The 22,677-nt window shown below is 44.1% G+C and overlaps 1 protein-coding gene across 2 annotated transcripts in view; it reads left to right on the top strand.

Moving 5' to 3' along the window:
• The window catches only part of LOC148535459 (galactoside alpha-(1,2)-fucosyltransferase 2-like), a 36,282-nt gene that overhangs the window by 4,240 nt on the left and 9,365 nt on the right, over positions 1 to 22,677 (top strand). Inside the window, exon 2 of one of the 2 annotated variants that reach the window (XM_088462635.1) lies at positions 18,368 to 18,512. The gene's annotated coding sequence lies outside the window, so the exon portion shown is untranslated. Of the gene's footprint in view, positions 1 to 18,343; positions 18,513 to 22,677 lie in introns of those variants that run through there. The other variant, XM_088462634.1, reaches the window with a different exon arrangement.

Here is a 22,677-nt window from a genome sequence, read left to right as displayed (position 1 = left end):
TGCCCACGGGCCTCGGGGGCCCTGTAGCAACGGTAGTTCTGCCTTTGGGAAGGGACCGTCCCTCCTATGGCCGGACCGCGCCAGCATCCTCATTACTATGCATCTGATAATGCTGTGGTGGAACCGGAGGAGGAGCGCCGCTGATGCTGATCGGTGCTCAGCTCAGCCGCTCCTCTACTACTAATTGGAACTGAAGCCCAGGACCGGCTCTAGGGGTGTTCGACCAGTGCGGTCGAACAGGGGTGCCACCCATAGAGGGCGCACCCGTCCCCAATAACCCGATTTCAGCGGGATAGTACTGTGCCAAAGTGGCCCGCGGGGGGTCAAATCGGGAGGTTGGGAACCCCCACCGCCGTGTGAATGGATGCAGCGGGCATGCGCGCGGCATCCATTCACTGATGTGAGAGGGCTGGGGGTTGCCCAGCCAGTGACGGAGGGCTAGGCTTTACCCCCAACCTGACATTATTTGAAGGCATGCCATGCGGGCACGCCTTCAAATAACGTCACTTACGAGCGTGGCCTATGGTAATGAGGCCACGCCGCGCGATTACAGGGCGCATCGTTCCGGGCTGGCACAGGGTGCTCAGATCCCTGGAGCCGGCCCTGCTGAAGCCAGTAGGTGGAATGGCCGGGACCCGGGTGACAAGGAGCCAGGTGCCCCCTTCAGGGCTTGCACCCGGCAGCACCTGACTGCCACTAGTTCTAATACATTCATTCCTGTTTATAGTATTGTATGATATACATTTAATTGTATGTGTTTGTTATGTTAACCTACTTGAATTTCCCAGTATCTCCACTTTGCTGTTCTCTTCGTTGAAACGAGTCCTCAGCCATTCAAGGTTCCAGCGGAATAAAACCTTGTTGATCACAATGTAATTTACTAGTAAATGTACTGATGGGAAATTGATATTTTCTGAGCTTTCTCAGAAATTGCCTAATTAATAAATTGTAACTCTTATTTGAAACTAATCTGGTGACCATCTGTGCCTGTATCTCCTCCTTACCTATCTATAGGTGGGTACACACATGACAGATATATCTGCAGATCAAGTGATATATCTGCAGATGATGGTCATTCATACACACTGAATGACCATCATCTGCATGCTGCAGCAGGTCGGGCCGGACTGGGGGAATGTAGGGGGTGTGGCCTAATTGCGGAAGGCGTGGTCACGCCCCCTTCGGACTAAAAACACACAAAAAAACAGGATGCAGTGCTGTGCACTGGGAAGGGGGGCGCTGGGTGCCCCTCAGCCCGGTGCACAGCCAAAGGGGAGCACGATCAGCGTGATCACTCCCCCCTTTGGCATAGGAGACTGCTCGGGCTGCTCCTTTAGCAGCCTCGGACAGTCTCTCAGTGCAGCCCAGCACACAGCAGCGTGTGCTGGGCTGCTGTGGATGGGGAGCTGTGCCCGCTCACGGCTCCCCCCCACTCTCTGCACCCCTGTGTACGAGCGATCGGCTGATCATCCATAAAATATGCACTAACATTGGGGATCAATGTATTTGTCCCCGAATAGCCCTATTGAAGTTATTTGGTTTACTTAAATGTTCTCAATAGCTGCTAATTAGAGTTTTTGCACAAGTGGTGAAGAATGGCATTTAGCTGTTTTTTTTGGAGGAAATAACTTAGTCCCAGCAAATTTGGGGTACATGAAAATGGGTGCAAGCATGGTTAAAAATCGCAAAAGTGACATTTTAAAAAAAGTGAAAAACAAGCAAGCACCTGCAATCAAAAAACACCTCCCCCATACTTGCAGACCCCCCAAAAGCTTATTTTGCTAGTTTTTAAGTGTTTACCCCACTTTGTAATTTTTCACCCCCTTTTTCAATGTAATTTTTTAGGGTGTTCTTTAATGTTTTTTAGGATTTTTTTGACTTAGGTAATTTTTGGGGACCTGACCCAAGGGTGCCAAGTGGTTTCCCCACCTTTGCACCCCAAAACAGCAATCCTGCACTTTTTTCCCCTGGTTTCATTGACTTTCTGCATAGGCGAAAAGTCTTTGGATTTAAATACGGGGATAAGTTTTTGCCTGGCAAAATGACGTCATCGGTGAAACTTTTTGCCCGAAACGGCTTAACGCGGCTAATTGAATATGCCCCTGAACCGAGAATGAGAACCAAGAGACCCAAGATCTGGTAAGGGTCGAGACACCATCCAACACGACACTCTAATTAATACAAAATACTGGTTAGGATACCACAAATGTATGTGTGACATATATATTTGTGTGTAAGGTATGTGTGACATATGTATGTGTGTACATATACAGTATGTGTGTGTGTATATGTATGTATGTGTATGTATCTATGTTTGTGTGTGTGTAAATATATGTACAGTATGAGTGTATGTCTGTGTGTATATATGTATGTATGTATGTATGTATGTATGTGTATGTATCTATATGCGTGTGTATATATTAGGGATGAGCGGGTTCGGATTTCTGAAATCCGAACCCCCCCGAGCCCCCCCGATCCGAGTCAGGCTCGACTTTTCCCGCCTGACTCGGATCTGAAATCGAGGCAAAACATCGTCATCCTGCCTTCCGGGTCTCGTGGGTTTTGGATCATATATAAGGTACCCGCGTCAGCGCCATTTTCTCACTCGGCTGTGGACAGTGAAGAGGGAGGGTGGGAGTTAGGGCTGGCTGGGCTGTGTAGTGTAGTGTAGTGCAGTGTAGTGTTGTGCTGTGTTGCGCTGTGCTGCACTGTGCTGCTGTTGTCCATAGGGGCTGTGTCCACTCCTTCAAAGTCCATAGGGGCTGGCTGGACTGTGTTGTGCAGACAGTTGTCCATAGGGGCTGTGTCCACTCCAAAGTCCTGTGCAGTGTCCCAGTCCTAAAGGGGTGCTGTAGTGTTGTCCAGGGGGTGCTCTGTCTATCAGGGGTGCTCCCCCCAAGTACAAAAAAAAAAAATATTTTTGCTGTGTTTGTGAATTGTGCACTGTGGCTGCACGTGCATCAACAAAGGAGCAGTGCCAAGCGTGCGCCTGTGTCCCATTAGTAAAGGGCCGGCTGGCTTGTCCATTAAAGAGTGCTGTAACCCTCAAAGTACACTCCAAACAAAACAAAAATATATTTTCTGTGTTTTTGAATTGTGTGCACTGTGGCTGCACGTGCATCAACAAAGGAGCAGCGCCAAGCGTGTGCCTGTGTCCCATAAGTAAAGGGAACGCTGGCTTGACCATTAAAGGGTGCTGTAACCACCAAACTACACTCCAAACAAAATAAAAAAATATTTTCTGTGTTTGGGAATTGTGTGCGCAGTAGCAGCACGTGCATCAACAAAGTAGTGCCAAGCGTGCGCCTGTGTCATAAGTAAAGGGCAGGCTGGCTTGACTGTTAAAGGGTGCTGTAACCCCCAAAGTACACTCCAAACAAAATAAAAAAATATTTTCTGTGTTTGTGAATTGTGTGCGAAGTAGCCGCACGTGCATCAACAAAGTAGTGCCAAGCGTGCGCCTGTGTCATAAGTAAAGGGAACGCTGGCTTGACCATTAAAGGGTGCTGTAACCCCCAAACTACACTCCAAACAAAATAAAAAAATATTTTCTGTGTTTGGGAATTGTGTGCGAAGTACCCGCACGTGCATCAACAAAGTAGTGCCAAGCGTGCGCCTGTGTCATAAGTAAAGGGCCGGCTGGCTTGACTGTTAAAGGGTGCTGTAACCCCCAAAGTATACTCCAAACAAAATAAAAAAATATTTTCTGTGTTTGTGAATTGTGTGCGCAGTAGCCGCACGTGCATCAACAAAGTTGTGCCAAGCGTGCACCTGTGTCATAAGTAAAGGGCCGGCTGGCTTGACCGTTAAAGGGTGCTGTAACCCCCAAAGTACACTCCAAACAAAATAAAAAAATATTTTCTGTGTTTGTGAATTGTGTGCGCAGTAGCCGCACGTGCATCAACAAAGTAGTGCCAAGCGTACGCCTGTGTCATAAGTAAAGGGCCAGCTGGCTTGACCGTTAAAGGTTGCTGTAATCCCCAAAGTACAGTCCAAACAAAATAAAAAAATATTTTCTGTGTTTGTGAATTGTGTGCGCAGTAGCCGCACGTGCATCAACAAAGTAGTGCCAAGCGTGCGCCTGTGTCATAAGTAAAGGGCACGCTGGCTTGACCATTAAAGGGTGCTGTAACCCCCAAAGTACACTTCAAACAAAATAAAAAAATATTTTCTGAGTTTGGGAATTGTGTGCGCAGTAGCCGCACGTGCATCAACAAAGTAGTGCCAAGCATGCGCCTGTGTCATAAGTAAAGGGCCGGCTGGCTTAACCGGTATAGGGTGCTGGAACCCCCAAAGTACACTCCAAACAAAATAAAGAAATATTTTCTGTGTTTGTGAATTGTGTGCGCAGTAGCCGCACGTGCATCAACAAAGTAGTGCCAAGCGTGCGCCTGTGTCATAAGTAAAGGGCCGGCTGGCTTGACCGTTAAACAGTGCTGTAACCCCCAAAGTACACTCCAAACAAAATAAAAATATATTTTCTGTGTTTGGGAATTGTGTGCACAGAAGACGCACGTGCATCAACAAAGTAGTGCCAAGCGTGCGCCTGTGTCATAAGTAAAGGGCCGGCTGGCTTGACCGTTAAAGGGTGCTGTAACCCCCAAAGTACACTCTAAACAAAATAAAAAAATATTTTCTGTGTTTGTGAATTGTGTGCGCAGTAGCCGCACGTGCATCAACAAAGTAGTGCCAAGCGTGCGCCTGTGTCATAAGTAAAGGGAATGCTGGCTTGAACATTAAAGGGTGCTGTAACCCCCAAACTACACTCCAAACAAAATAAAAAAATATTTTCTGTGTTTGGGAATTGTGTGCGCAGTAGCCGCACGTGTATCAACAAAGTAGTGCCAAGCGTGCGCCTGTGTCATAAGTAAAGGGCCGGCTGGCTTGACTGTTAAAGGGTGCTGTAACCCCCAAAGTACACTCCAAACAAAATAAAAAAATATTTTCCCTGTTTGTGAATTGTGTGCGCAGTAGCCGCACGTGCATCAACAAAGTAGTGCCAAGCGTGCGCCTGTGTCATAAGTAAAGGGAACGCTGGCTTGACCATTAAAGGGTGCTGTAACCCCCAAACTACACTCCAAACAAAATAAAAAAATATTTTCTGTGTTTGGGAATTGTGTGCGCAGTAGCCGCACGTGTATCAACAAAGTAGTGCCAAGCGTGCTCCTGTGTCATAAGTAAAGCGCTGGCTGGCTTGACCGTTAAAGGGTGCTGGAACCCCCAAAGTACACTCCAAACAAAATAAAAAAATATGTTCTGTGTTTGGGAATTGTGTGCGAAGTACCCGCACGTGCATCACCAAAGTAGTGCCAAGCGTGCGCCTGTGTCATAAGTAAAGGGCCGGCTGGCTTGACTGTTAAAGGGTGCTGTAACCCCCAAAGTATACTCCAAACAAAATAAAAAAATATTTTCTGTGTTTGTGAATTGTGTGCGCAGTAGCCGCACGTGCATCAACAAAGTAGTGCCAAGCATGCGCCTGTGTCATAAGTAAAGGGCCGGCTGGCTTGACCATTAAAGGGTGCTGTAAACACCAAAGTACACTCCAAACAAAATAAAAAAATATTTTCTGTGTTTGTGAATTGTGTGCGCAGTAGCCGCATGTGCATCAACAAAGTAGTGCCAAGCGTGCGCCTGTGTCATAAGTAAAGGGCACGCTGGCTTGACCATTTAAGGGTGCTGTAACCCCCAAAGTACACTTCAAACAAAATAAAAAAATATTTTCTGAGTTTGGGAATTGTGTGCGCAGTAGCCGCACGTGCATCAACAAAGTAGTGCCAAGCATGCGCCTGTGTCATAAGTAAAGGGCTGGCTGGCTTAACCGGTATAGGGTGCTGGAACCCCCAAAGTACACTCCAAACAAAATAAAGAAATATTTTCTGTGTTTGTGAATTGTGTGCGCAGTAGCCGCACGTGCATCAACAAAGTAGTGCCAAGCGTGCGCCTGTGTCATAAGTAAAGGGCCAGCTGGCTTGACCGTTAAACAGTGCTGTAATCCCCAAAGTACAGTCCAAACAAAATAAAAAAATATTTTCTGTGTTTGTGAATTGTGTGCGCAGTAGCCGCACGTGCATCAACAATGTAGTGCCAAGCGTGCGCCTGTGTCATAAGTAAAGGGCCCGCTGGCTTGACCATTAAAGGGTGCTGTAACCCCCAAAGTACACTCCAAACAAAATAAAAATATATTTTCTGTGTTTGGGAATTGTGTGCACAGAAGACGCACGTGCATCAACAAAGTAGTGCCAAGCGTGCGCCTGTGTCATAAGTAAAGGGCCGGCTGGCTTGACCGTTAATGTGTGCTGTAACCCCCAAAGTACACTCTAAACAAAATAAAAAAATATTTTCTGTGTTTGTGAATTGTGTGCGCAGTAGCCGCACGTGCATCAACAAAGTAGTGCCAAGCATGCGCCTGTGTCATAAGTAAAGGGCTGGCTGGCTTGACCATTAAAGGGTTCTGTAACCCCCAAAGTACACTCCAAACAAAATAAAAAAATATTTTCTGTGTTTGTAAATTGTGTGCGCAGTAGCCGCACGTGCATCAACAAAGTAGTGCCAAGCGTGATCCTGTGTCATAAGTAATGGGCCGGCTGGCTTGACCGTTAATGGGTTCTGTAACCCCCAAAGTACACTCCAAACAAAATAAATAAATATTTTCTGTGTTTGTGAATTGTGTGCGCAGTAGCCGCACGTGCATCAACAAAGTAGTGCCAAGCGTGCGCCTGTGTCATAAGTAAAGGGCAGGCTGGCTTGACTGTTAAAGGGTGCTGTAACCCCCAAAGTACACTCCAAACAAAATAAAAAAATATTTTCTGTGTTTGTGAATTGTGTGCGCAGTAGCCGCACGTGCATCAACAAAGTAGTGCCAAGCGTGCGCCTGTGTCATAAGTAAAGGGCCGGCTGGCTTGACCGTTAAAGGGTGATGTAACCACCAAAGTACACTCGAAACAAAATAAAAAAATATTTTCTGTGTTTGTGAATTGTGTGCGCAGTAGCCGCACGTGCATCAACAAAGTAGTGCCAAGCGTGCGCCTGTGTCATAAGTAAAGGGCCAGCTGCCTTGACTGTTAAAGGGTGCTGTAATCCCCAAAGTACAGTCCAAACAAAATAAAATAATATTTTCTGTGTTTGTGAATTGTGTGCGCAGTAGCCGCACGTGCATCTACAAAGTAGTGCCAAGCGTGCACCTGTGTCATAAGTAAAGGGCCCGCTGGCTTGACCATTAAAGGGTGCTGTAACCCCCAAAGTACACTCCAAACAAATTAAAATAATATTTTCTGTGTTTGTGAATTGTGTGCGCAGTAGCCGCACGTGCATCAACAAAGTAGTGCCAAGCATGCGCCTGTGTCATAAGTATAGGGCCGGCTGGCTTGACCATTAAAGGGTGCTGTAACCCCCAAAGTACAATCCAAACGAAATAAAAAAATATTTTCTGTGTTTGTAAATTGTGTGCGCAGTAGCCGCAAGTGCATCAACAAACTAGTGCCAAGCGTGCGCCTGTGTCATAAGTAAAGGGCCAGCTGGCTTGACCATTAAAGGGTGCTGTAACCCCCAAAGTACACTCCAAACAAAATAAAAAAATATTTTCAGTGTTTGTGAATTGGGTGCGCAGTAGCCGCACGTGCATCAACAAAGTAGTGCCAAGCGTGCGCTGTGTCATAAGTAAAGGGCAGGCTGGCTTGACTTAAAGGGTGCTGTAACCCCCAAAGTACACTCCAAACAAAATAAAAAAATATTTTCTGTGTTTGTGAATTGTGTGCGCAGTAGCCGCACGTGCATCAACAAAGTAGTGCCAAGCGTGCGCCTGTGTCATAAGTAAAGGGCCGGCTGGCTTGACCGTTAAAGGGTGCTGTAACCCCCAAAGTACACTCCAAACAAAATAAAGAAATATTTTCTGTGTTTGTGAATTGTGTGCGCAGTAGCCGCACGTGCATTAACAAAGTAGTTCCAAAAGTGCGCCTGTGTCATAAGTAAAGGGTCAGCTGGCTTGACCTTTAAAGGGTGCTGTAACCCCCAAAGTACACTCCAAACAAAGTAAAAAAATATTTTCTGTGTTTGTGAATTGTGTGCGCAGTAGCCGCACGTGCATCAACAAAGTAGTGCCAAGCGTGCGCCTGTGTCATAAGTAAAGGGCCGGCTGGCTTGTCCGTTAAAGGGTGCTGTAACCCCCAAAGTATACTCCAAACAAAATAAAAAAATATTTTCTGTGTTTGTGAATTGTGTGCGCAGTAGCCGCACGTGCATCAATAAAGGAGTATCGCCAAGCGTGCACCTGTGTCCCATAAGTAAAGAGCTGGCTGGATCCTTTCTTAAAGGGTGGTGTAACCCACAAAGTGCACTACTCTCCAGCAAAAATAAAAAAATATTTTTTGTGTTTGTGTACGCCTTATCCGCACGTATATATCAATATAGCATAAATGGAGGACCAAACTTTCTCCGATAAAAATAAAATAGGGAAAGATCAAGAACCACTTCCTCCTAGTACTGTTGCTGCTGCTGGGAGTTGTTCATCATCCCAGAGTGGAAGTAGGAACACCACTACTTTTACTAAACAATTGACCCTCCAACAGTCCCTAGCGAGGAGGATGAAGTACAACAGCAGTCATCCTGAAGCAAAACGTATAACTGAGGCCTTTTACTGCTATGTTGGTGTTAGACGTGCGTCCGGTATCCACCATTAGTGCAGTGGGATTTAGAAAATTGATGGAGGTAGTGTGTACCCGGTTCCAAATCCCGTCTAGATTCCACCTGCATCCTCAAAGCAGCAGCGACAAGCGTGCGTCTGTCTGTTAAAGGGTGGTGACACCCTCAAAGTGCGCTCCGCAAACAATAAAAAAAATATTCTTTTTTTTCTGTCTTTGTGAATTGTGTGGGTGGGCTAGAGGCGCACCTGCATCCTCAAAGCAGCAGCGACAAGCGTGCGTCTGTCTGTTAAAGGGTGGTGTAACCCTCAAAGTGCTCCAAAAAATAAACAACTATTTTTTTTATGTGTTTGTGACTTGTGTGCGATGTAGCCGCACGTGCATCAACACAGTAGCAGCGCCAAGCGTGCACCTGTGTCATAAGTCAAGGGCCGGTTTGGACATCTGGTCCGGACTGAAGGACGTGCCAACAATTTCTGACAAGTCTACTGTCACTGCATATGATACTGTCCTCAAAGCAGCAGCGACAAGCGTGTGTCTGTCTGTTAAAGGGTGGTGTAACCCTCAAAGTGCGCTCCACAAACAATAAAAAAATTCTTCTTTTTTTTCTGTCTTTGTGAAATGTGTGGGCTGTAGCCGCACCTGCATCCTTAAAGCAGCAGCGACAAGTGTGCGTCTGTCTGTTAAAGGGTGGTGTAACCCTCAAAGTGCGCTCCACAAACAATAAAAAATTTATTCTTTTTTTTTGCTGTCTTTGTGAATTGTGTGGGCTGTAGCCGCACCTGCATCCTCAAAGCAGCAGCGACAAGCGTGCATCTGTCTGTCAAAGGGTGGAGTAACCCCCCAAAAATGCGCTCCACAAAAAATAAAATAATCTTTTTTTCTGTGCTTGTGTGTGAAATGTATGCGCAGTAGACGCACCTGCATCCTCAAAGCAGCAGCGACAAGCTTGCGTCTGTCTGTTAAAGGGTAGTGTAACCCTCAAAGTGCGCTCCACAAAAAATAAAAAATTCTTTTTTTTCCTGTCTTTGTGAATTGTGTGGGCTGTAGCCGCACCTGCATCCTCAAAGCAGCAGCGACAAGCGTGTGTCTGTCTGTTAAAGGATTACATCGGTGACAGCATCCAAGTAGGCATGTCAGACAGTCCGTACATGTACTGGCAGGAAAAAGAGGCAATTTGGAGGCCCCTGTACAAACTGGCTATATTTTACTTGAGTTGCCCCCCCTCCAATGTGCACTCCGAAAGAGTGTTTAGTGCAGCCGGGAACCTTGTCAGCAAAAGGCGTAGGAGGTTGCTTCCACAAAATGTGGAGAAGATGATGTTCATAAAAATGAATTATCAACTCTACCAGGGAGACCAGCCTCCAGAATGTAGGGACCTGTGGTGGTGGATTCCAGTGGGGACAAATTAATACTCTGTGAGGATGAGGATGTACACAACACTGAAGAGGGTGAGGAATCGGTGAATGAGGAGGATGAGGATGACATCTTGCCTCCGTAGAGCCAGTTTGTGCAGGGCCAGATTAATTGCCAGCTTCTTTTGTTGGGGCCCAAACAAACCAATCATTTCAGCCACAGTCGTGTGGCAGACCCTGGCGCTGAAATGATTGGTTTGTTAAAGTGTGCATGTCCTGTTTATACAACATAAGGGTGGGTGGGATGGCCCAAGGACAATTCCATCTTGCACCTCTTTTTTTTCTTTGCATTATGTACTCTTTGGGGCCTAGTTTTTCAAACTGCCATCCTGACAGCCACTGCAGTGCCACTCCTAGATGGGCCACGTGTTTGTGCCGCCCACTTGTGTCGCTTAGCATAGTCATCCAGCTACCTCGGTGCAACCTTTTGGCCTAAAAACAATATTGTGAGGTATGAGGTGTTCAGAATAGACTGGAAATGAGTGGAAATTAAGGTTTTTGAGGTTAATAATAGCATAGGAGCAGAAAAATCAACACATTCTGTGATTTTAGCTGTTTTTATGCTTTTTTAAAAAAAAATACAGATCCAAAACACAAAACCAAGAACCCAAAACACGGAAGGGTGGTTTTGGCAAAACCAATCCAGATCCAAAACACGAAGAAAGATCCAGATCCAAAACCAAAACACAAAATACGAAATGTGGCCGGTGCACACCCCTAGTATATATGTATGTACTACAGTATGTATGGTATGTATCTATGTGTGTGTGCGTACATATATTCACAGTATGAGTGTGTGTGCGTATATATGTATGTATGTGTATGTATCTATGTGTGTACTACAGTATGTATGTGTATCTATGTGTGTGTGTGTAAACCCCCCTGGAAAAATCCTGCGTTTGCCACTGTGATCTGTTCCATGCATGTGCTGGGGTGGGGATGGGGTGGAGATGCCAGCCTTTCTAGAAAAAGTGCCAGCAGGCTTTAAAAATATTTTTGCACAGCAGCTGTGTCCAAGCGCAAATCACTCACACAGCCAACTTGCAGACGCCCACTTCCCCTCTCTCACATCCATAATACCTTGCAAACATCGGAAACAACGAGTACTATCGACCCCTAGCGCAGAATTACAGCAGACCTGACCATACCTCTAAATTGCTAACCTGGTTGCACGCAGTGAGTACTCCAGCTGCGTATGCAATCGCAGAGGTTAATTTATGCACGCCCATGTAACGACATTCAAACGGACAGGCACGCCTGCATTTCTCCGACCAATCCCCCCGTCACCACCCCCAATCGCACACTGCCTGTCAATCAATCTGCAATGGCTCTACGTGGTCTCCATGATCGCAGTGCGATTGCAGTGGTGCCTTCGTGCATGCACAGTACACAACAATCAGCCATCTGCATACGCTTTGGCAATAGCGATCCTTAGTGAATTAGGCCCTTAGCCCACAGGTTCTATTTGGAGCCTGTGCACTGGCATAGAGCATGTAGATAAATTTGTGTGAAAATTTTAATTTACACTTTATGAATTTGGACAAAACAAATAAAAATGAACACTTCCGCATTAAAAACATGAATTATAATTATATGTAGAGCCCTGAGAGTAGGCAAATATTTAACCACTGTTCAGTTCTTCTAAGGACTTTTTGTTCTTGATCTTATCATATTTGAACTACCTACTGTGCAGTTCCATGTACTCGATTTTTCTTAATCATAGAATAAAACGGGATATTGCATCTCCCAGTTCAGGCTGCTTATGACTGCTTCATTCACCCCCCTTACCGTATATCAGCAGGTAGGAGAGAGATGATTGCAGGGGCATTTCTAGAGAGGAGGGGGCCCGTGTGCAGTCTCCAACACGGGCCCCCTCCTCTCTGTCCAGCAGTCGGCTGCGCACTGAGCATATCAGTGAAATCCAACAAGTTGGATTTCTGCGATCCTGCGATTCCAGGTTGCAGCATCGTAGGATTGCGACAATCCATTGCAGATCTATGGGGCCCTTTTATTAGAATATAGAAATAATGAAGCAGCCTGGACTCAGGGGTTAGTATGTCTACATGTCTGCTTTTGTTTCTATTTGCACCCTCATATTTGTGACTACAGTACGTTGCTTTTAAGAAAGTTTTAAATGTAAAGGGAAAGGTAGTGATTGGTGTTCCTGTCACACATGGAGCAAACATGAACATTTCCAGTAGCCCGAACTTTTGGCTTTATAATATGTGTGTATGACGTGTAACAGTGCTAAGGCTTAGTGATAGAGCTTTGCTTGTGCATTAAAATATATAAATGCTTTGGTGATCATGAAGTTATTTCAACAGAGTAGACACCAAGCATAAAATAAATCCATGTCCATGCTTTCAGAACTTTATATGGCTCTACCTTTCATGATTAACATATGTTTAATGAAAATAAATGGATACAATACTTAGTGGCAATCGAGTATGTAGTAAATGCTAAATATTTAAGGTAGTATTTAAGTAGAATTTATCTATCGCTATATACGGTAATAAATTGTAATGGAGCTACAGCAGGGGTAGCCAACCATGGTCCTCGAGAGCTACCAACAGTGCATGTTTTCCAGGGTTCCTCACAGAATCACAAGTGATCTAATTAGCTCCACCTGTGGATCTTTTCAAATGTGTTAGTGAGTAATGAATACACCTGTGCACCAGATAGGTGGTATGGAAAACATAAACTGTTAGTAGCTCTCGAGGACCGAGGTTGGTTACCCCTGAGCTACAATATACAGCATGAACATTATATATATATACATACAGGTTGAGTCTCCCATATCCAAAATGCTTGGGACCAGGGGTATTTTGGATATCGGAATATTCCGTATTTTGTAATAATTGCATACCATATTGAAATGTCTTAGGAATAGGGCCCAAATCTAAACACAGAATGCATTTATGAATCATATCAACCTGTATATAAATATAACAGTGGAAGCTGCCTAAATTGTTTATTATGCAATTTGTGTTTACAAAGAGAAACTTAATCATTAATATTCCTTCCGGGCTCTCTGCTGTTCTCATACTCATCAGGGAGACAGGGCTGGAGAGGCACTAATCTGGAGCAGTACAGTGCTGTGTTCATCTGTGTGTGTGGCATAATGTGTAAGGTGCACTACTACTCTGAGCATTGTGTATAAGGGGCACTACTACTGTGGGCATTGTGTATTAGGAGCACTACTGTGTGGCTTTATGTGTATAAAGTGCACTACTATGGGACATTATGTGTATAAGGGGCACTACTGTGTGACATTATGTGTATAAGGGGCATTACTGTGGACAGTATATGTATAAGGGCACTACTCTGGGCATTATGTGTATAAGGGTCACTACCACTGTGGCATTATGTGTATAAGGGGCACTACTTATGTGTGGCATAATGTGAATAAAGGGCTTTACTTCTGTGTGGTGTATCATGAATAAGGGGCACTACTTTGCAGAGCCATAACTAGAGTTTTTGCCCTGTGCCAGAGAGAGACTTGGTGCCCCCCCAATTTTTAAATAGGTACATCAGATAGTGCACCTGAAAAGGGGCTATGGTCTCATGGGGAAGGACCAGGGAAGATATAGGAGAGGCCAGGAGATGCTGGGGATAAAAGAAGAGGAAGCTACAAGTGAGAATGATAATAAACAGGAAAAATGAGAGGCCCAAACAGCGCCCCCTCCCATGCGGTGCCCTGTGCCATGGCACTTTTCGCACTACCCTAGTAACGGCTCTGCTATTTGATATAATGTGAATCAGGGGCACTACGTGCGGCGTATTGTGAATAACATTGCGCTGTGTGGCATCATTTGAATTGGGGGTACTATTGTGTGGCCACACCCTTTCTTGTGAGACCATGCTCCTTTTTTTGCATTCCTTTCTAGAAAATGGGAGAGCATGAATGTATAGTTTGCAGGGGGCACCGAACACAGGATTTCTAGAGGGGAGATTTCAAATACTTGATTTTAGATCAAGTGTGGCCACCCCATGATGTGGGCATAATTAGAATGTGAGAGCTATAATATGCAGTGCAGTGCAGTGCAATACTTCAGACATATACAGGGCTAGAGATCACAGTAAGCCATCACGTGCAGCAGTGGTTCCAGTCTGCCTGAGTTTTGTTTTTCTTTCTGAATGTTGGCACCATTTCACAATCTACGTTCGTTGCTCTGCCGAGCATTTCAGCAAGTTTGGGTGTTTTCTGGAGCAGCAGAACAACCTAGCACCAGCACTGTGCACAAATATATATACACTGTATAATATTAGAATATACTTTAGCCACAAAGTGACAGTCCCTGTCACTGAACTGCTTGGTTTGTCAAACTGTACATGTCCTTTTTAATATACAGCATAAGGGTGGAAGGGAGGGCCCAAGGACAATTTAATCATGCACCACATTATGAGCTTTGCGAAGACTGTGGATGTTTGACAGGCAGTGTATAATACTGTAATTTACTGGGGTGTTCATGTTGTTTTGTATCTTGCAATGCCATCCATAACAGCTTCTCATCCAGGCATATAGGCCTCATTTTCTGCAGCATCTCAGTAGATACAGAGTAGAATCATCAAATCATACTGTATAATCATATAATTAATTATTCATTGGCTAGACTGATACTCTGCCTTGAATCCTGAGGTCTGTGATTCAGTTTCCACTTTAAAAATGTCATTGGAATTTTGGATGCTTGCTTTTTTTTCAATAGTTTGTTTGATGTATCAGATTTGTTTTTCTTTAAAGTTATACATATATATTAGTACTGTAAACAATCAATCAATCAACATCATTGCGATTTTGGATGCTTGTTTTGTAATAGTGTTTTCCATTTATCTGATTTTTTTATAGTTAAATTATTAACATCAATCGATCAATTGAGTCATGGTCATTGGGATTTTGGGTTCTTGTTTTCAATAGTTCCATGTATAATTTTATATAGCTATATTCTATAATCAATCAATCCTTTACCTGGTTTCCTGGTTTCACTAATATTACTGTGTTGAACAACGCAGCTCGGTTAAGTAATGCACAGGGGACATGATGCCTCCTGTGCATTACCATATCTGCAAATTATTGCAATTGCAAAGCCCTATGCCCTTCTGCTCCACAGGAGGTTTCTGTTCTCCCTGAGCTCGCCTTAGGACACCTGTGTTATGATCTGACTGGTGTACCACCCCAGTCAAACTTCCCACATTTGCAATTACAATCCTTACAGAATCAGGCCCACAGTACACAGTCTCCCAGGAACAGCTGGAAATAAAGGGTCACCATCCAGCATTAGACAATCTAGTAAAAATTGTTCAGTATGTCCTCCACTGTGGTCAACAACAGTTTCCATTCAAATGACAGCATTCTCTATAGAAGATGGTAACATGTCAGGTGGAATAGCCAACACATGATATCTAATGCTGTCTTTCAGATCTGACTGTATATGCCACCATTCTTGATACACTTTTTTTTTTTAAAAAAAACACAACAACCTAAAGTCACATGGTGTGACTGGAGTTTTCATATTTGGGGGGCAACAAGTGCAACTAATATTAGTCCATCCAAGGAGTGCCAGAGCCTTTGCTACTTTATTTTTTTTTAACAAGAATTGTATTACTTTTATTAATAAGCTGAAGGAAGAGGGTACAGAAAAATAAAAAAATGTGTGCGTGGAAGGAGGGGTAATCAGGATAACAAAGTATTTTGATGAATTGCAGTCAAGACAGTATGTAACAATAGATGTTCCTTGTAATATATACAGAGAAAAATCTAAACACAATGATTTATGCAATTTTGTACAATGAAAAGGAGGCACAAAGGGAAAAGGGAATACCTGGGGAAGTTGGTATGGGAGATTGGAAGAGGGAAAAGGAAGAGGGACATCTGAGGTTGCATCTGCTGTATTGGGCAATCTAGGAGTGGTGTAAAGAGGAGAGCTGAAGTCTGAGACGAAGTGTGGGCATCAAAATAGGCCAGCCAATCGCTCCACACCCTAATAAAGTGAGGGCGTTGGTCATGCAGTATACTGGTGATATTCTCATAGGAATACATTTGCCAGATTTGAATAATCAGGGAAGGTATCGTTGGCGGGTCCACTTGTTTCCAGTTGACTGCTATAAGATGTCTGACTGTGATCAGGACATGATTAATGAATTTCTAGGTGGCCTTAGGAGTGTCAGGAAGTGGGCGAGAGAGTAGAACATAAGAAAGTTGAGTTGGGGGAGTGACACTACTCACAGCGCATATTAAATAAAAAAATATTACGCCAGAATAGTTGAAATTCAGGCAGGACCACCAAATGTAGGACAGGGTGCCAGACATGCTGCAGTTCCTCTAGCAGAGATGTGAGGTCGTCGGGAAGATGGTATGTAAGCGATGTGGGTCGTAGTACTACCTGTACGTGAGCTTATAGGAATTGCAGGTGCGTATTGAACTTTTGGATAGATCTTGGCGAATTCGTTCCCATTCCTTTGGCTCTGACATCTCTCCCATGTCCATCTCCCATTGACACTCGGGGGGTTCTTTATCAGGTAGGCCATGTTTAATGAGAAGTGAATATAAAGTGGATATCAGGCCATGGGACAAGAACCTGCGCAAACATAAACCTTTGGTGCTCAAAGGCTGCAAAGGGAACCTCTGCTACCTAAGTTATATATAAGGAAACACTGGACAACTTTTTGTTTTGCACACCATTCTTTGTGAACAATTGTCCCCTGAAAATTGAAGGAGATCAGCAGTTTTGAGACATTCAAAACATCCCTTCTGGTACTATCAAACATTCCATGGTCAAGGTCACTTTATTCATACATTTCCCCATTCTGGTGTTTGGTCTGAACAACAACTGGGCCTCTTGACCATAACTGCATGGTTTTATGCACTCAGTTGCTATTATATTATTATCTGATTCAATATTGTATTTCTATTGATGAGCAGGTGCCCCTAATAAAGTGTTAAATGAATATATATATATATATATATATATATATATAGTATATATATATTATTCAGAGACTAATAGCAGAAAAAAGCCGTATAGGCTTGAGAATAAATAAGAATCCTGTTTTTTTTGCTGATTGGCTGTCTTGACAGCCTTGATACTTGGTAGATTAGCTGAGGTATTGGTCATGTGGTTGGTTATCTGACCAATGAAGTGAATTGTGGGTGTGTTTGAGGATTATGTATATAAGAGGTGGTTGTACATGTGATCAGTCTCTTTGTCATTTCTGGAGTGATAAGTAACAGGCAATTCTGCCTCACTGCTACACTTTTCAATCTGTCCCTCTCTCTTTGTTCTTTCCTGTTTCTTTACAATTTTTCCCCTTCCTTTTTGTGCTCCCCCCCCTTTTCCAGCTCTGTTTATTTGCATTCATTTATTTTTCCCCATTTTCAATATTTTATTCTATGTCCCTGCTGGCCCGGTCCGCAAACCCCCCCCCACACCTGCTGCTAAGTTCCCCCGCACACCCAGCGCTCCCCGTGCGTCACCCGCCCTCCTCGCCTGGCGCCTCCTTGTTGCCCTTCCCCTCGAAGGGCTCGGCATGTACTCTGCGTCCCTGTTCTCCTCCACTGCACCAGCGGGTGCAGCTGCCCTCGCTGCTCCCCCTGGGCACTTTGCAATGCCCGTTCGCGCAGTCACACTAGGTGGCTCGAGCCCCACCCCCTCAGACACCAGTGCGGTGGTCGGGCAGGGGGATGCATTCAGCTCACCCCAGATGCTCCGTTACCACCCGGCGCCAAAGCCGGGGGCCATTTTCACCTTGTGGCCATTTTCAGCCAGGCTGCTGGCTTTATTTCATACCCCCCTGCCTTCTGGGCCCTCAGGGTTCCTTTTTCCCCATTGGGAGCCCTATGGTCCTGGTCCCTCATTCCCCTTGCTGCCTGCATCAATTCTCCAGCCACGCTTATGGCACTGCTCTAGCCCCTTTTTGTCTTATCCCCGGGTTTTAGGCTCCTTCACCTCTGGTTTACCCCCCTGTTTAACCCTTTGTTTTGCTGTCACCCCCCCCCACCCTTCATTCTCCCATTCCCCACATATCTCCCCATGGTTTCAATTTTTGTACCCCCACCCCAAGCTATCCCTGCTTCCTGGCAGTTCACCATCCACCCCCTCAACTGTTCCCTCAGTCATCTCTCCCTGGCCTTGATCCCCCCTCCCCCTGTTCCTTCCCCCCTTTTCTTTCCCCCCTGCTTTCCTTTCATTTTCTCCTCTGTGAGCTTTGTCCTGTCCCCCACCATTTCCTTTGGGTTTTGACACTGCTCCCCCTCCCCCTTCTCCACCTTCCAGTCCCCCGCTCCCATTCTGGCTACTCACCTTTCTCCTTTAATTTCAGGTTTGTTGTCCCCACCTGTGAATTCTACAGACTTCGCTGTGGCTCATGCGGCTACAATTTTCCAGTGCGCGGCAAGGTGGGCTCGGATGTTGGTCCGGTGGTTCCTCCATGTGAAGTTTCCGGCAGTACGGTTCCCGTGGCATTGGTGAGTATGATAAGCATTGTTTTTCTTCCCTTGTATGACTCTACTTTTTGCTCTTACTCATTTGGTTCCCCTGGTCACCAGTGTAGACTTGCTTTGCGCCAACACCGCGATTCTTAAGCTTTTGTGCATGAGAGTTAAAGATTAGATTTGAATGGGTAAATTTGTTCATCGAAGTGATAAAGCTGGGTTTGGCATAGGCTATAGAACTGGGGGACATTGGGGATGGGGCTTAATGTTGTTTTAATTTGTGATTTAAAGAAATACTGAATTTTGCGTCCTGTTATCTGGAGACGTCTGCTGAGGAATATACAGTATGCAAGTACTTTACTATACTTGTTTGGTTTCATAAGTATGTATGTGGTTTTTTTTATCACTTTCTGTATTAAATTACATGGGTTTGGTGCTACATAGGGCGCCAGCTGTTGTAGGGTAGGCTTCGTATTGTAGTTTTAATTTCTGGGATCTTTGTCTTTGCGACTTGACATCTTGTGGACACGTATTTAGGAATATGCGAACTAGTTTAAATACTTATAATTGGTTCCTGATATGGCGACACGGTGCAATGGGCTTGCATGTGGAGAGTATAATTCATATTTATTGCTGATTATGCCCCTAGGAGGGCATTACGTGTAAGTGGGTCTTTTGGTTTCACGTGGTATGGGTGTGGGGATAGTCCCTTGGCACTGGTTAGGCTAGTCACACATTAGTTTGCGATGAGTTGTCCCAATGGTGGTAATAGTACCCCTAAAGTGTGTATGTTTTCCCATTTTCTTGCAAGTTTTCATGGTTGGTTGTGGTTTACCTTTCTGGGTTGTTTAATGTTAGGACGCCCTTCAGTTTACATGCTGTCGGCGGGCCCTGAGTTTTGTTGGTTAGGTGGTTGGCCCCTTTTCCCTTGACCCTCCCTACAGTATCTGTGATATCTTCTTTATAGGCAGTTCCCTTTTTAGGCCCCTGAGTGGTATCTCATTTTATGTTTACCTTGGCCTTTCTGTCCATGATGCCATACCAGAGCCAGCCCGTGTCGTGGATTTGTCAGCTGTTCATTAGGCCTTGTTGAATGATTTGTAGTTTTGGTTTCGGCATTTTGTTTAATAGACTAGTTATTGTGTCAGTATTATGGTTGTTGCCTTTCCATCCATATGTAGGAGCTATTTGGTTTCATTGGGACGTGGTGTATTTGTTTATACCTCTTTACTCCTGACCCTATTTTGAGAAATTTCTTCTTTTTACACTTGTGCATTTCCGCAGGAATTGCCATGGCCCGTATTGCTAATTTTTTATACCACATTGCTCTTTATAGGGCCAGGTGTAGTTATGTCGGTGCTTACCTCCTCTTTTCGGATTTCGGGTGTTTCTGTACTGCATATAGGACAGAGATTTTCCATTCATGATTGTTGGATCTGGGCACTTAGTTAGGTGTGGTTGATAGTTGTTGTCATTTGTTGCAGATAATTTGGTCTATTTTTTGTAAAGGTTTAAGCTGGGTACGGTGCAGTCATTGCTAGGTTCAATTGTTGTGCTTGTCATTTCATCCCTCTGGGCAGGGTGTTAGTATGCAGTTGGTAGGGGATATGTTCGGTGTTAACAAACCGTATCACCATGTGCAGTTGTCTTCTGAGATTTGAGATGACCTCCGCACTTGGTTCTGGTCCCTAGTTCAATTTAGTAGCTACCATGCTTATCCTTTGACCTATGGAGCAGTCGTGTAAGTAATTGGCAGGGGGGGGGTTTCTGGTATGACTCTTTCAGCTGTTGAGGCATTTCGTATACGGTACATTGTCTGGGGGCTGATATTCGATTATGAGCTTGTCGTGTGCCCGGTGCATTTTGCATATGCTTTGTCTTGCTTTCTTTTGCCCGTTTTTCATTGCTGTTTCCAGTGATTCCTGCAGTGGGGTTACCTTGCCCTTGGTATGGTGGATTGTCAGTCAGTCACGGAGGGCGCATACGCTTGCATCTCTGCAGACTTATATAGTGGCCTGGCAGGACTGGCAGGCTTTCTGTGCGCAGGGCTTTCAGGGGATTGGATCTTCAAGGGACATGTGTTTGTCAATTTGTATGTGGGTATTACCAGTGTGGCTTCTGTGGTTGCGGCGCTGATGGGAATCTCCTTCTTTTGTTTGTTTCAGGGTCTTTACGGCCCTGCTTAACCTTTCCCGATATTCAAGGCCCTTCAAGTTTGTCGTACGGGTTTTCCCATCGGTGCTAGCTCCCATATACCCTTTGCCTTGCAGCTTTAGGGGAGGTTGCTTGGGTTATGTATAGGTGGCTCCTGTCTATTTAGTGGTTGCCCTTTTATGTTTTGCCTTTCAGTTGCAATTTGGTTGTTTCCGGGTCAGTGCAATTGTAGTGCCCAGCAAGACTTTGTTTTCCTTGGTGTCATTGTTTTAATGCACTTTGTTCAAGGCTCTGGCATGTTGCGCAGGCTTAGGTTTTTCAGGCTGTTGGGAAGGGGCAGATGGCTTACCTTACAGAGGCTGGGTATCCTTTTATTTGCTCTGTGCGACCCTTTCCGTGTACATGGGTTGTCGCCCTTTAGTTGTGCCCAGCGGTAAGTTTATTGCCATTTTTTTTTTTAAACAATTTTATTGTATTCAATATAAGACATTAGTACAAGAAAATTTAAAACTTTTATTACAAAGAAAATGTCATTAAAGTAATACATTTTTTTCTACAGTAATAATGAATAAATTTTAGATAGAAAAAAGGAAAATAAAATAAAAGATAAAACAATAAGAAAAATTGCCAAACTATTATTGAAACTATATCGGGTGCAATCTTAAACTACCAAAATGTATAAAAGGAATGTTTTATTGAACAGATAGAGCTAGGTGAGACGTCGAAGTAATGACCAAGTGGTATCTGCAAATACTTTCATAATTTTATCAGAAGTTTCTGTGGGTAAATAATCTAAATACAAAGCCCATTTTGCGTAAAATGACTTGACTCCCTTTTCAATATCGCAAAGAGTAGGGATGTGCAGGGTTGGATTAGTTCGGACTTTCCCGCCAAATTCAGTTTTTTCCCACCAAAAATCGGGTCTCAGAAAAAGGCAAAATATCATCTTTCATGGACAAATATCATCTTTCATTGACTTTTGTCCAGGAATAATAATGTTTGTCCATGAAAGATGAAGTTTTGCCTCTTTCTGAGACCTGATTTTTGGCGAGAAAAATCCGAATTTGACTGGAAAATCCGAACTAATTCGAGCCTGCACATCCCTAGTAAAGAGTAGAACGCCTATCAAATAGAGTATGGATAACAATTCAAATTTTAGCATTTCTACTGGTGGAACTGTCCTTGAGAGCCAGTATTGTAAGATCAGTTTTCTAGCTAAGGTTGCAAGAACCGCTAACAATGGTAATACCATTTTAGGAATGATTCCCAAGTGAAAGGCAGTTGTTTCCCCGTGGTGTGATGAATAAAATTAAAGACTTTGTACCAAAATCTTTTAATCTTGGAGCATTGCCATACATTATGAATAAAGGTTACAGAGGAAAAAGAACATTTCAGACAACAGGCAGAATCAGAATGGGTTATGGCTCCATTGTGATTGTGATAGGTTTAGCCGATTTTATCCATTTCAAAATTGATGGAAATTGTTTGAAAATTCAGGTAGAAAATGTAAAATCAGGGGAATCTGTTGACCAGGAGGACCATACTTTATGCAACAGTTTGTCCATATCTTAGGGCAATAAGTCATTATAAAGAAAACATAGTTTAAATTTACAGTTCGAAACTAAAAGAGAATATATAGGAGCAGGCGTAGTATTATGTAGTAGAGAATCAAATGAACCAGGGCTTGTTTTGCTATTGATGTAGTGTTGGGTTTGTAAATATAGGAAAAAGTGTGAATTAGGAGTATCGTATAAATCCCTAAATTGCTGGAAAGAATATAGATTGCCTCCAGGGTCAAATACATTCCAAATGGCTGCCAAACCTTTTTTTTTCCATAAAGAATAATGAGAAATGGTGAATGAAGGAGCAAAATCCGAGTTTCCCCATAACGGGATAAATTTAGTGATGTAAGGGTTTGAATCAAAGCGTTTATGTATGACAGACCACACTCTATAGGTATCCATAAAAAATGAATTGTGTGTGATACCCCTCGGTTGCTTCAAGCGGGGTAAATGAAACAAAGCTGCAGGGGCATAAGGCGCAA

This window comes from Taudactylus pleione, unplaced genomic scaffold, assembly GCF_031769625.1.
Source record: "Taudactylus pleione unplaced genomic scaffold, aTauple2 ptg000051l, whole genome shotgun sequence".
Classification (NCBI taxonomy): Eukaryota; Metazoa; Chordata; class Amphibia; order Anura; family Myobatrachidae; genus Taudactylus; species Taudactylus pleione.
This window is presented reverse-complemented; position numbering and strand designations above follow the sequence as displayed.